Here is a 12,557-nt window from a genome sequence, read left to right as displayed (position 1 = left end):
CCAGTCTTTATTTAGTAGGCTAAACATCTCATGGGAAATCCCAAGCCTGCATCAAGTTCCATGAATTTTAGAAATTGGCTGCTCCTAAGACAGGTAGGCTACTTTTTTTTTTTTTTTTTTTTTTTTTGGTCTTTTTCCCTTTTCTAGGGCCGCTTCCCATGGCATATGGAGGTTCCCAGGCTAGGGGTTGAATCGGAGCTGTAGACACTGGCCTATGCCAGAGCCACAGCAACACGAGATCCAAGCTGCGGATCTGCAACCTACACCACAGCTCATGGCAACACCGGATCCTTAACCCACTGAGCAAGGCCAGGGATCGAACCCAAAAACTCATGGTTCCTAGTCAGATTCGTTAACCACTGCACCATGACAGGAACTCCAGGCTACTTGTGACAGGGAAGGACCTTCACAGTATTCATTCTCTAAATATCCTATTTATTATCCCACTTAGTTGAATGTTTATGAAAATTTCCTTTGTTTTATAATATCTTATTCTACTTCAGTTATTTACTTTTTTTGGTTCCTTGTTTTCTTTCTCCAGTTTAGTGCCTCCATCATTACTTGCGAATTTTAAGAACCACGATTCCCAGGTGTAGAAACCTCTTGCTAATCAGCATCCCTCCGGGATCAAATGCTCCATTTTTGCTTTCAGTCCTCTTAGAGCTAATGTGTCCTGTATTTGAAGAACAGTTTACCCTTTGCCCTGCTTCAGGGTCGTAGCATCTTTTGTTTTTTGAACTTCATGGTCAAGTAAATTCCAGTTGAATCTTTTCTTGCCAACAGAAACAAATTGCATGTATCAGAACAGAATGGGGATTCTTGGAGGTGTTTAAACTGCATTTTTATTTACCATGTTAAAGGTAGATCTTTTGTATTTTCCAACTCTCCTTTATTGCCCAAGTTCTAGAATTTGTAAAAACACAGGTAAGCCAGGCTTGCATGGCAAACATAGAGCTAGGTATCATTTTTGATAGACTAAGGATCATTCATATCTTTTTGTGCATGAATGTTTTTGTTTATCCAGGAACAGTCCTTGATGCAATCCCTCTGCAGATGACTCCAAAATGAAATAGATTTTTGGTTCAGGCATCTCTCCTAACCACCAAACCCACAATTTTCTTTACCTGATAGAAGACTCTCCATGGCGATATTGCCAACACTTCAAATTCAATCACCAAACTTGTCAGAAGCAAAGGTTAAGCTCTGCCCCCTCAGAATTGCTCTCCCTGCTCTGTTCCCTTTATCTGTAAGTGGCATCATAACACCTTCTAGTTACTGGCTTAGAGTTACTGTTGACCTTTGCCTCCCACATCTCAAAGTGGATTAGTTGTCAAATCATGTTGATTCTATTTTTGTGGTATCTTGCTGTCATTTGTCCTCTCTCTGCCATTTCTAATATCTCTGTCATAGCATTCGCAGGCTGCCATAGCAAAATACCACGGCCTGGGTGACAAACGACAGAAGCTTGTTTTCTCACAGTTCTGAGGGGTAGAAGTCTGAGATCAGAATGCCCGCCTGGTCAGGTTCTGGCGAGGGCTCTCTTCCTGGCTTGTAGACAACCCCTGCTCATTCAGCCCTCCCATGGCCTTTCTCAGTCTGTGTGCTTAGACAAAGGGAATGATCTCTCCTTCTTGTGAGACCACCAGTCCTATTGAATTAGGACCCCATGCTCATGGCCTCATTTAACCTTAATAACCTCCTAAAAGCCTTGTCTCCAAATAAGTCACATCAGAGGGGTTAGGGCTTCAACATAAACATTTTGGGGTGACACATTTCATTCAGTCCATAACACTGTACCGAGCAACGTCTTCATCACTTCTTGCCAGACAAGGGTCTTCTAACTCACCTTCCTGTCTCCATTCTTTCCCATTTCTTATTACACTTTATTTTGAAAAACCTTTTCTAGGGACATTGCTGTTTATGTCACTTTCCACTTTACAAAAACAAAAACAAAAACCCCCTGCCAATGGCTTTTTGTTTCCTGGAGAATAAAAGCAAATCTCATTACCATGAAATTGAAGGACATTGATAATCTGATTCCAACCTAATTTCCCAGCTTTAGCTCAGAGTTGCTCCTCATGCCATTTACACCACAACCAGTCTGGAACACCTGCCTTTCTCTTAAAGCTCCTTTCAGTTTCCTGCCTCCACACCTTCACTGACTGTATTTGCCCACCTGAAAACCCTTACACATCTTCTCATTAGAAATCCTACCTCTTGGTCATAGGCCATCCCATATGAAAACTTCTTTGACCCCTGGCCAGAAGTAACCACTCCCTGTTTTGTGCATCCTTCTTTACTTGTATGATAACTTTTTATTTTATTTGTGGAATTATGTGGTCTCCCTCTGGAAAACAGTCTGCTTGGAGAAACTGGTCTTGGCCCGGCTTGCATAGGCCAGATCCTTACAGGGCTTAATACCTATGGGTAGTCAGTGAATATTCATTAATATGAACCATGAGTCTATCAAAGGGAATGATAATATTTCATAGTTAAACCTACATAAGATAGTTTTTAAATCACTGATTGTCAGCTGTGTTAATTGAAGCCATATTCTATTCCATACCTCAGGATTCGAGAAAATATTTTATTTGAAGAAAGGGTTTTGTTGCCAAATGTTTTAAACCATTTATCTTATGCAATTCCTTTACTATGTAAATGAGAAAATGAGGCTGGATGGAGATTAAAAATGGTATTTTCAAGGTTTCCCAGGTATTTAGTAGCAGAAACAGAATCAGCAAGATACACACACGTATGCATCTCAACTGTAACAACTGGAAAAATGTATTTACAGAGCAGCTTAGTGACCTTATCTTTTTTTAAGATGTTGCCCTGAGACTGGGAAAATGAAGATAACACCTGAAACGAATCATAATAACTCAGTGAGAGCACCTAAGTTTAAATCTTTTTTTTTTTTTTTTTTTTTTTTTTTTTTTTTTTTTAAGGGCCATACCCTTGGCATATGGAAGTTTCCAGGCTAGGGGTCAAATTGGAGCTGCAGCTGCCGGCCTACACCACAGCCAGAGCAACAGCAGATCCAAGCTGCATCTGTGACCAACACTGCAGCTCACAGCAATGCTGGATCCTTAACTCACTGAGCAAGGCCAGGGATCGAACCCACATCCTCATGGGTTCTTAACCCACTGAGCCACAACGGGAACTCCCTAAGGTTAAATTTGTTAAGTCATTTCTTCCAAGCACTGTTTTGGACTTCGAGACTATGAAAGTTTCCATTTTCTCAGGAAAAGTACTATTTTTCAAGGATCCTCAAAAAGGCTGGATAGGAGTTCCCGTCGTGGCGCAGTGGTTAATGAATCCGACTAGGAACCATGAGCTTGCGGGTTCGATCCCTGCCCTTGCTCAGTGGGTTAAGGATCCGGCGTTGCCGGGAGCTGGGGTGTAGGTTGCAGACGCGGCTCGGATCCCGCGTTGCTGTGGCTCTGGTGTAGGCCGGTGGCTACGGCTCCGATTTGACCCCTAGCCTGGGAACCTCCATATGCCGCAGGAGCGGCCTAGAAATGGCAAAAAGACAAACAAAACAAAACAAAAGAACCTGCCACTTAAAGGACGAAGAGCTCAGTGAAGCATGCCTTTTCGGGTAAGAAATAATCCAGGGAGGATGGGAAGCTATTGGGAAGACAGTTTATCATCAGTAAGAATAATAATACCTCCAGGAGGCTACTTCCTGGTCCAATTTATATATTTAGATTTGATTTCCTATTTTGGGGATACATCCCAGTGAATCGAAAATACTAATGCTGAGAGGTGCATTAAGCAAAAAGGAATAAGAATAAGCCTTGAAAGATATTTGAAATGCAACCATTTTTCAGGATTTAAAAATGTGGCAAGTTACCTGGCTGACATAGATTATGGAACATTTTCTTTAACAGCTGTAGTGGCTCTCTGGGAGAATTCAGCCATGAAGTCAACATTATTTAAAGCACCTATTCAGTGCCAGGCACTGTGCTAGGACTTCTGGTGACACAAAAGGGCAATTAGGATAGAGGTAAAAGTTTTCTGTCCTTACATTCTGCTTAGAGAGACTGATATTACACAGATAAATAGAACATAAATTACATAATTATGAAGAAATACAAGAGGCATCTGAGAGCATATGCACTGGGAAGCCTAATTAATTTGGAAGTGAGTGGAACTGCATCCTCCTAGTCAACTGCTAGAATTGGGTATAGGCACTGCATCTTTTGCTATTAAATGGAAGCAGAGGATATTAGGGGCTGGGCTGCCAGAGCAAGAGCAGCTGATAACGTTATGCAGATCCTTGGCTCAGAGCTAACGCCTCCAAGACAGAAGTTGGCAAAATATAGCCATCTTCCTTAAAACCACCTCCCACAAAGGCATCTTCTCACAGTGTGCAGGGACCCTGTCCAGTCCCCCCAAGCTGGCTTTACTGTATAATTGCAGGAGCCTCTCACTCTAATGGGAAGTAGGACAAACAGGTCAACATCAGTCAGAAAAAAAATATTTATTATTTTTTTAAATCTGGCTAATGCTTTAGTCATAAAACTTCATAAATGTTTTATTATTTTATTTTTGTCTTTTGTCCTTTTAGGGCAGCACCCTCAGCATATGGAGGTTCCCAGGCTAGGGGTCTAATCAGAGCTGTAGCTGCCGACCAGATCCGAGCCATGTCTGTGACCTACACCACAGCTCACGGCAACGCCAGGACCTTAACCCACTGAGCGAGGCCAAGGATTGAACCCACATACTCATGGTTCCTAGTCGGATGTTTCCACTGTGCCATGACTGGAACTCCAGATGTTTTAAATTTAAAATGATTTTTCTGGTGTTATAAAAAGAGAAGAAACTTGAAATACTCGTGGTTGTAATATTTACCCAAAGCTAATCTTTTCTCCTTTCATTATTTATATATTGATGGGTTTCTTCTATGAAATTCTATTCGTTTTTACTTGAATTTTCATTTGGTTGTTGTTTTTTTTTTTTTTTTTTTTTTCAGCTGCACCCACAGCATATGGAAGTTCCCCAGCCAGAAGTTCCCTGGTCAATTTGAACCCAAGCTGCATCTGTGACCTCCACCACAGCTGCGGCAATGCTGGATCCTTAACCCACTGTGCCACAGTGGGAACTCCTGAAGTTTTATTCATTTTTATAGTGCAGATTTATTAACTGTTAATATAACAGAAACCTAAATTTAAATATCTCCACCCACTCATTGTACTTTTTTCTTTTTCTTTTTGGTTTCTATGTATATGTATTTCTACTCAGACAGGATTTTCTTCCTAAGACTTGGATGCGCTATTTTATGTCAAATAATTCCTTAAATCTAATTTATTTCTGTGTTGTGTTCTGTGGTCTGTGTCACACATCTCCTGATTGATCTATGCTCTCTCTGCTTCCTACTTTTTATTTAAGTCATAGTTCCCTGAATAGAAGAAGCCTATTAACCCTTTGTTCTCCATTCATGATTTCCAGAAAACTTTGCTATGGGGCTTTACCCCAAAAATTATTTCTGACACAACACTGTAAATCAACTATATTTGATAAAACTTTTAGAAATGAAAAAACAATTATTTCTGAGTCTATCCATCTTTCTGCAAATGTGGAGCCTAAACACCCACGATGTTATTGTTTTCAGCAGCCATCACTGTTTTATAGACTATCGCATTCTGCTCATTCCCTCCCCTGATTCAAGATCAGTCTCCAGGGGCTCATCTCCTTTACTGATGCTTCCTAAGTTGTGTTTGAATTCACTGACACCCTGCTGCCCATCCCACCACCCCCTATTTTCTCCATTCAATTACAAGTAGCTTACCTTTTCTTTAAGTTCCCCGTCTGTTATCCAATCGTCATCAGTTTGAGAAAAGCTGAACAGATCCCTCTAAAATACGCATTATTGCATCATGGCCCAGCTCTAATGAATGTTCCTTTTCTTTTCTGGAAGTTGCAAGAGGAGGACTGCAGTACTCTCATATGGCATAAACCACAGTAAAACCAGACAAAACAAGCACTGGTACTACCTCACACCTGTCAGAATGGCCATTGCTAACAAGTCCACAAATAACAAATGCTGGAGAGGGTGTGGAGAAAAGGGCACGCTCCTACACTGTTGGTGGGAATGTAAATTGGTACAACCACTGTGGAAAACAGCATGGAGGTACCTCAGAAAACCAAAGATAGAATGACCATATGACCCAGCAATCCCACTCTTGGGCATATATCTGGACAAAACTTTCCTTGAAAAAGATATGGCAAGATACATACCGTATGTTCATTGCAGCACTATTCACAATAGCCAAGACATAGAAACAACCTAAATGTCCATCAACAGATGAACTGATTAAGAAATATGGTGTGTGTGTACACACACACACAATGGAATACTACTCAGCTGTAAAAAAGAATGAAATAATGCCATCTGCAGCAACATGAATGAACTAAGAGATTCTTCTATGAAGTGAAGTACATCAGAAAGAGAAAGAAAAATACCATATGCTATCACTTATATCTGGAATCTAATATATGGCACAAATGAACCTTTCCACAGAAAAGAAAATCATGGACTTGGAGAATAGACTTGTGGTTGCCAAGGGGGAGGGGGAGGGAGTGGGATGGATGGGGAGCTTGGGGTTAGTGGATACAAACTATTGCCTTTAGAATGGATTAGCCATGAGATCCTGCTGTGTAGCACTGGGAACTATATCCAGTCACTTGTGATAGAACATGATGGAGGATAAAGGATAAAAATTATATATATATATATATATATAGAGAGAGAGAGAGAGAGAGAGTGACTGGGTCACTTTGCTGTACAGTACAAGTTGACAGAACACTATAAATCTATAATGGAAAAAAATCATAAAATTAAAAAAAATGAGCACTGAATGCTGAAGATTAGGTTTGGGTCACTTCACCTTTCTGGGTCTTAGTTTTTTCTACAAAATGAAGGAATTAGAGAGAGCTCCTGTTGTGGCTCAGCAGGTTAAGAACCTGACTAGTATCCATGAAGATGTGGGTTCGATCCCTGGCCTCGCTCAGTAGGTTAAGGATGCAACAACCTGCAGTGTAGGTCATAGATGCAGCTTGGACTTTGTGATGGAGGTCTTGCCTTGTTGTGGCTGTGGTGTAGGCTGGCAGTTGCAGCTCCAGTTTGCCCCCTAGCCTGGGAACTTCCATACACTGTAGGTGAGGCCCTAAAAAGAAAAAAAAAAAAAAAAAAAAAAAAAAGAAAAAGAAAGAAAGGAAGGAATTAGATACTAGATAATCTCTAAGATTCATTTCAGGCCTAAAATCCTATAATTCTATGAATGGTTCAATAGAAATACTTTGCATCCTATACAATGTGTCATAATTTTAAACTCTATAAGAAATCATCTGTTTAATATTCTCTTTATTTAGTATATCTTCCAATTTTGTTTTGCCTCCTTTCATCTTTTTTTTTTTTTTTTTTTTTTTTTTTTTTTTTAAGGTATGCACCTCTGGCATATGGAGGTTCCCAGGTTAGGGGTTGAATTGGAGTTATAGCCACTGGCCTACACCACCGCCACAGAAATGCCAGATCTGAGCCGCATCTGTGACCTACACCAAAGCTCACAGCAATGCCAGATCCTTAACCCATTGAGCAGGGCCAGGGATTGAACCTGCATCCTCATGAATACTAGTCAGATTAGTTTCTACTGAGCCACATGGGAATGCCTCTTTTTGGCTTTTTGAAAAACCTCACTCTTAAGATTCTAATGAAAATTTAATTTTCTTTTCTCGTTCTTGAAATATTTTTCCTCTTTTCTGCCTCAATCATGCTATACTTGCTCACACTGAATCTAGACCTCTATATTTGTCACCAAAATGAAAACAGAATCCATCTGTTCTTGTCATCCTTATAATAATATTATTTTTGTAGGTTACAACTTACATATGCTCTTTCCCTTATTTATACAGTGTACCGGACTTAAATCTGCAGCACATTTTTAAAAATAATATTTTAAATAATAATACATAAGATTATTTAAAAAACGAGCAAATACAAAGAAAAAAAATTAGAATTTCCCGTATCACTTATATCCAGAGACAACAGCTGTTATTTTTTAAAACAAGTTTGGGATCACACTTTATGTATTATTTTCTGTCAATCCTTTGATCCACCAAACAAACTGGTTTTACCAATTCTAATCCTTTTCTCTTTATTTATATAGCTGCTCTCTTCCATAAATAAGAGATTTCCAATCTTTAATAACTGTCTATTTTCACTGATTATGCACAGAAATTTTTGCTTATTAATGTTTCATTAGCATTTTACCATGGAGTATATTTTCAGAGTTTCTATTGTTATGCATATTGCAGAGGGTTGCATGAATATGCTTGCCTTATTTCAAGCTTTATCCATAATGTATTGGAATTGTAATCACATTTTCCTAGCATTTTTATTTGTTTCACACAATTAGAAGGCAACCCATATGTTGGCTCTATTTTTAAAAGATTTCTGTCTCAGTGTATTGATGACTGTCTCCTGAGACAAAGGCACTATTCAAATTCTTTTGGCCATTCTGTTATTGATTTTAAGATACTGGAAAGTCTAGTCCATCATCTTTTTTTGGTAGCATAATTTTAGGCATGAGGTGTTATTCTTTCACTTGCTACTACTAGTTTGTGCAGTGAAATTATGAAACAAATTTAATCTGAATACAAGCATACCGAGCCCCTAATTACCGCTATCCTTTTGTTAGCTTCCTTAAATGAAAGAGTCAAAAGCTCTGGTGTCATGGATTTTTTTTTTTTATTTCCCTTTTCTCCAGAAGCAAAGCAAATCCATCTGCCAAAGGCTTGTTTTAACAGTAGGGGAATTATTAGCAAATGCAGTGGTGAGCCAGTCTGTTCCAGGAACTCTCCTTTTCCTCCTGAACTTTATTATGCTTTCTAACGCTCAGACGTTTGCCTCTGCCACTGAAAATACAGTCTCCCATTAGGAAAATAAACAGTACAATCCCAGAGCATTAGAAGGAGTTCTGTTTCATCCCCTAATACTTGCATAATCCTAAGAGGCTGTCTTTTCAGGGCTGGACTGCAGGACATTAATCACTCCCTAGGAGTCTCGCTGTCACTCACAAGTTATTGCAGCCTTCTCTTTTCCCTGGAGGGAAAAAAAAACAAAACAAAAAGAACCCCATGAGGTAGGCTCTCCTACTGTATTCATCTTCTCTTTTACTGATATTTATTTACTTACTACTTTCTTATTTATCCATCTTTCTATAGAAACAAGGACCATTTTCTTCTCCATCTGACTTATAGTCATCTGTCTCTCAGTAAAACTTAGCTTGAGTCAGTAGCCTCTTTCACCTTTCCCAAACTTGCTTGCTCATTTCTTCTTCTTTTCATTTGGTAAGGGCCTGAGCCTGTGGCATATGGAAGTTCCTGGGCTAAGGATCCAATCAGAACTACAGGTGCCAGCCTTTGCCACAGTCACACCCATAGATCCAAGCCACACCTGTGACCTACACTGCAGCTTGCAGCAACACTGGATCCTTGACCCACTGAGCAGGGCCAGGGATTAAACCTCCATCCTCATGGATGGTGGTTGGGTTCTTAACCTGCTGAGCCACAACAGGAACACTTCAGTTTTTCCTTAATGTTAGTGGTTTCCCCTTCTGGATTCATTCCCACTCCTTTGGCTGCCTCCCTGGTGCCATGCAGCACACACCCCCACCCCCCCGCGCCCACTTCCCTCTGTCTTCTTCCTTCTCCTCCCATCTCTGTCTCACAATCTGACACCACTCACCAATGTTACATCAGCTAGGCCAGGCATTTTACTCAGCCACTCTTCTGATTCTAAGCATAAAGTGCAGCTACTCTCTTATTACGAGTCCTTGCTTGTGTGGGAGTGAGTTATTATCTTTCAGAAGACACTGTTTGAAAAAATTCCACTTTGCTTTTTATGATATCTATTCTTCTTGAGTTTTGCTTTTCTTCTCTGATGTTGATCCATGGTTGAGACTGAAAAATGAAAGCTGAATGCAAAGAAATCAAAGACTAGAGGAGTTCCCGTCGTGGCGTAGTGGTTGACGAATCCGACTAGGAACCATGAGGTTGCGGGTTCAGTCCCTGCCCTTGCTCAGTGGGTTAACGATCCGGCGTTGCCATGAGCTGCGGTGTAGGTTGCAGACGTGGCTCGGATCCTGCGTTGCTGTGGCTCTGGCGCAGGCCGGTGGCTACAGCTCGATTCGACCCCTAGCCTGGGAACCTCCATATGCCCCGGAAGGCCCTAGAAATAGCAAAAAAAAAAAAAAAAAAAAAAAAAAGAAATCAAAGACTAGAAAAGAAATAATCCGCACTTAGGGATGAGCAACATCCACAAGCATCAGAATCAGCAGAAAGTTCAGAGAAGTTCCTGTCGTGGCTCAGAGGTTAACGAATCCGACTAGGAACCATGAGGTTGCAGGTTCAATCCCTGGCCTTGCTCAGTGGGTTAAGGATCTGGCGTTGCTGTGAGCTGTGGTGTAGGCTGCAGACGTGGCTTGGATCCCTCATTGTTGTGGCCCTGGTGTAGGCTGGCGGCTACAGCTCCGATTCAACCCCTAGCCTGGGAACCTCCATATGCCTCGGGAGCGGCCCTAGAAAAGGCAAAAAGACAAAAAAAAAAAAAAAAAAGAAAAGAAAAAAAAAGAAAGTTCAGAGGGCCCCCTCATCCTGTATTAAATGTAACTTAAAGCCACAATGAGAGAGGTTCATAGGGAGGCATTTATACTTAGCAAGATGGTCTTGTACCTTTCACAAAGGCCCCAAATATATTTTATTTTATTTTATTTTTTGCTTTATAGGGTCGCACCTGTGGCACATGTAAATTCCCTGGCCAATGGCTGAATCAGAGCCGTAGCCACCAGCCTACACCACAGCTGCAACAACGCAGGATCTGAGCTGCATCTGACCTATACCACAGCTCATAGCAATGCCAGATCCTTAAACCCACTGAATTAGGCCAGGGATTGAACCCACATCCTCATGGATACTAGTTGGGCTAGTTTCCACTGAGCCACAATGGGAACTCCCTCCCTTTTAAAATAATTCTATTTATTTATTTATTTATTTATTTTCAAACCATAGAATTAATTGGCAAGTTAATCAACTAATTTTCACTGAGATCAAATCTTTTGCTAAGAAGGGTAATGACTGTAGTTTTAGTTATTTTATGGAGGCTTACTAATCACTGATAGCCATCCCCTCTCCAAATATATATATATATATTTTTTTCTTTCTTTTCTTTTCTTTTTTTTTTTTCTTTTTAAGGCTGCAACTGTGGCATATGGAAGTTGCCAGTTTAGGGGTCAAATTGGAGCTGCAGTTGAGGCCTACCCCACAGCCATGGCAACACTGGATCCGAGCTAATTCTGTGAACTACGCCACAGCTTACGGCAATGCCGTACCCTTAACCCACTGAACGAGGCCAGGGATCAAACCCTCATACCCACAGAGACAATGTCGTGTCCTTAACTCGCTGAGCTACAACAGGAACACCCCCTCTCCAACTATTACTATTGAACTAGCAGAACTTCCTTTACCCCTAGCCTTCCAGATCTTTCCACAAATACTGTCACAAGGATTTTAGATGGAAAGAGTAACTCTTGGATCTTGGAGGCAGTTTTAAGGAAGAAAAAATGACAGGGAACTCAGTATATATTTTTTAAAGTCTCTCTCTCAATGTATATACGTATGTGTGTGTATTATGTATGTGAGTGAAATCAGAAATAATGAGCATAGTCTCTTGACTTCAGTGATGAGCGCCATAGAGGGTAATCATATGCTCCCACGAAATCCTGTCCCACCGTAATAAATAGAATATTGGACTTGTACAGACCATGATCTGATCAATCTGATCAGAATGGCACTTTGCAAATTTTTAAATTGTAAACCATTTTTTTCATATATTCTATAGAAACCATAACATTTTGTGTTCCAAATATGTTGATTTGGCACCTCCCTAACCCATCAGGCGTCTGTGGTTTTTAGTTGTTCTCTGAACATTTTTTTTGTCTGTGCTGTGCAAGAGTGTTTTATAAGCAGCATTTTTTTCTGATTACTTTTTCTCTTTTCTCTGCCTTCCTTCCCCTTCTCTACTCTATTAATTGACTATTGCTACGTAACAAACCACCCTTAACCTTAGCAGTTTAAAACAACAAATATTATCTCATAATTTATGTGGGTTTGGAATTCAGGAGAAGCTCAGAGGGATGGTTCCTGCTCTGGATGGAACTCGAGTTGTTATCTAGGGCTGCAGTCATCTGAAGGCTGTGTGGGAGCTGGAGAGTCTGCTTCCAAGATGGTGCACTCAGAGGGCTATGCGCTGTTGGTGCTAGTTACTCTCCATGGGGTACGTGAGTTTCCATACAATGTGGCAGCTGGCTTGCCCCAGAGAAAATGTCCTAGGGTGAGTGCAAGGCATCAGTCACATTTTCTTGCATGTGACCTTGATTTGGAAGTGAAACACTATCTCTTTTACCATATTCTGTTCATTGGAAGCAAGTTAGTAAATCCAGCCTACACTCAAGAAGAGAGGAATCTAGCTCTATCTCTTAAAAGGAGAATTTTTTTTT

General features: G+C 40.5%; 1 pseudogene; it reads left to right on the top strand.

Moving 5' to 3' along the window:
• Nucleotides 12,284-12,557, top strand: part of LOC100622054 — a 31,223-nt pseudogene continuing 30,949 nt past the window's right edge.

This window comes from Sus scrofa, chromosome 9 (genome assembly GCF_000003025.6).
Source record: "Sus scrofa isolate TJ Tabasco breed Duroc chromosome 9, Sscrofa11.1, whole genome shotgun sequence".
Taxonomy (NCBI): Eukaryota; Metazoa; Chordata; class Mammalia; order Artiodactyla; family Suidae; genus Sus; species Sus scrofa.
Note: the sequence above shows the minus strand (reverse complement) of the source record. Positions and strands in the feature narration are given on the sequence as shown.